Raw genomic sequence first — 2,460 nt, forward strand, 5'->3', positions numbered from 1 at the left:
CTAGAGATTTCTAAGGTTGCCTATAACAAGAAAAGTAGAGAAGTCGACCATGTGACTCTGACCCCGTGTGTAGACAATGGACAGCTTTAGTGCCATTTCTGAGAGAACAGTAATGCTGGATCAAGCTGAGATCTCTGGCAGATCAAACATTCATAGGTCTACACTGGACTTTCTTACAAAGCCACTAAGGACACAGTTTTGCAGGAAATTGACAGAGACCTTATTGCTGAGTCAACTGATGGTGTTTTATTGCAAGGCAGGCAGTTACAGAAGTCGGAAATACCATAATTTCCATAAACCCAATCACAGAAGCATGCCTTGTTCTTTAATTCCTCCAAAATGGGCAGATCCAGACAGACCGACCTGGACAACGGTGCTGACGAGGTCAGTTGATCTCCAATTCCCACTTTGTCTTAGAAAATAGCCTTTTGAAACTACCCACTTACTGTTGACTACCTTACATTTAGGGTATTTGAAGGCACTTTCGATATTTACAATTTCTTCACCATTCTAGCTTCAGGATCAAACAGGAATTAAATTTCAACCTACAATGTTTGTGTTTCTTTGCTGTGTAACACATACATCAAATAGTGTGCAAGAGCCCCAGGTATAATGTATCTTTGATTATATTTCAACTCCAAGCGATACCACATTGAGATCGTTTCAGTAGCTAAGCAAATGTGACTCGGACCATTACCTGGATCCAAACAAAAAAAAAAAAAAAAAAAAAAGGAAAGGAAGTGTATTTTAATCTACAGATCAGTACTATACAAATCAAACCACACAGCCCCATTTACTAGGTAACCTGGGATTGCAATTCAGAAAATCTCCAGGAACAGATTTTGTTCGTAAACAAGGCTAAATGTCAGTACAGAATTATACTTTTTAAAACAATTTCTTTTTTGTAATCCCCAGGGCCAAGAAAAGAAAAAGAATAGGCAGAAAAAAAAAAAAGTCAACTGGTCAAATGTGCTCAGAACTGTGTGTTACACAGGTAATAGCAAAGGAAAAATAGTCCAGTCCAGAACTGTAGCTCAGAGAACTTCTGTCTGGAGGGAGGCCAGGCTTGAGTCCCACTTGAGGTACTTCTTGATTCCAGCTACTGTGGTTGCCTCCTGTGGATCAGCGGCATCTTCCTCACTATCCTTCAGTGGCTCCCTGGGACATCTGAGAAGTGGTCTGTCCTCTGGTCAAAAGGTAGGGCCTGTGGAAGGACACACAGGAAAAAGCCCATCAGGCGTGGGCACAAACAATCCGCCAGCTAAAGGCTGATGGAGCAAAGGGGCAGAGGGAAGAGTGGGTGGTTCCTCACCTCCTACCAGCTCGCTTCCCGCCGCCTCTCCAGAAGGGTGGCATTTACTGGGAACAGCCAGTGGCTTGGAACCTTTGAGATCTTGCAGTGAGCTCATCATGGTATCCATCACTTCGCAGTCCATGGTATTTCTGTTGACAAGAACATAAAATAAATGCTCTGGCATCAGTGGTCCCTAGAATCTTGAGGAGGAGACACAATGGAGCAATGCAGACACAAAGAAAGGAGGGAAGGGAGGACAAGAGGGAATAAAACTCAGAAAGGATACTCTACCTGCCACCTTTCCCTGGAATTCCCTTGGGCAGTCGTGTCCTGGACTGGAGGCTCGAAGTGATATCTAAGATGGCCCAGAGGTCTCAAAGGTCTGAAAGGTCAGGAGGCATCATTCCACTGCCACGCGATCCCCTGAACTCAAAATTCAGCTCCTTGAGAACCTCAGCCAGCCTCGCCCCAACTCTCCTGAGCGGATCGTGTCACGAAATACTACATAACAGAGAGCAGAATGCAGGTGAAAATTAGCAGGAGGTCCTCCTTGTTCCTTTGCCCTGGGATATAGTCAGAGAAAGGCCAAGGGGATGGGATAGGGTGGGTGTCAACCACATGGTCTTCTCTTTAGGGATTCAATGTTCAAGTCAGCCCACTCTCAACTTCCCACTAAGTAACAAAAGCCCTTAGAAGGTTCCTCCAGTCCCATGGTCCCTGCCCTTTGGTTCAATCTAGCATTGCTTTGTTAACTCTAGGGCATCACTTAAATCCTAGAGAAAGTTTCTATCTCAGCCAGGCTTCCCACCTAGGAAAGAAGAACTCCAGATGTGGAGCATGAGAGGCAGCTGGCTCTACTCGTGACACTTTTCTAAAGCTTATAGAAAAGCCCAGGCCTACTTCTCTGTCCTTCACAGAATGTGTCTCCCGGGAACACAGGGTAGGGAGCACACAGTGAAGAAAACGGGCTGGGAAATCACAGAAGTTGGAGTGCTGCCAAGAAAGGTGTATGGAGAAAGGCATTCAAGAGAAACTTATTCAAACAAAGCCAGTTCCCACTGGCATACCAAAGGGTAGAGGCTGATGGGAGTGGTTTGTCCTGGATACATATAATAAAAGCAGGTGCATTAATCGTAGAGAATTTAAAAGCAATATAAAACTAAGAG

The 2,460-nt window shown here is 44.8% G+C and overlaps 1 long non-coding RNA gene across 1 annotated transcript; it reads right to left on the reverse strand.

Moving 5' to 3' along the window:
* Positions 1-223: 223 nt before the first annotated feature.
* LOC123641206 lies at positions 224-1,866 on the reverse strand. Its single transcript, XR_006736244.1, has 3 exons — positions 1,586-1,866; positions 1,313-1,443; positions 224-1,204 (listed from the first exon to the last, which is right to left on the reverse strand). It is a non-coding gene; the product is annotated as an uncharacterized LOC123641206 (long non-coding RNA).
* Positions 1,867-2,460: the final 594 nt, after the last annotated feature.

Source organism: Lemur catta, chromosome 1, assembly GCF_020740605.2.
Source record: "Lemur catta isolate mLemCat1 chromosome 1, mLemCat1.pri, whole genome shotgun sequence".
In the NCBI taxonomy this organism is placed as follows: Eukaryota; Metazoa; Chordata; class Mammalia; order Primates; family Lemuridae; genus Lemur; species Lemur catta.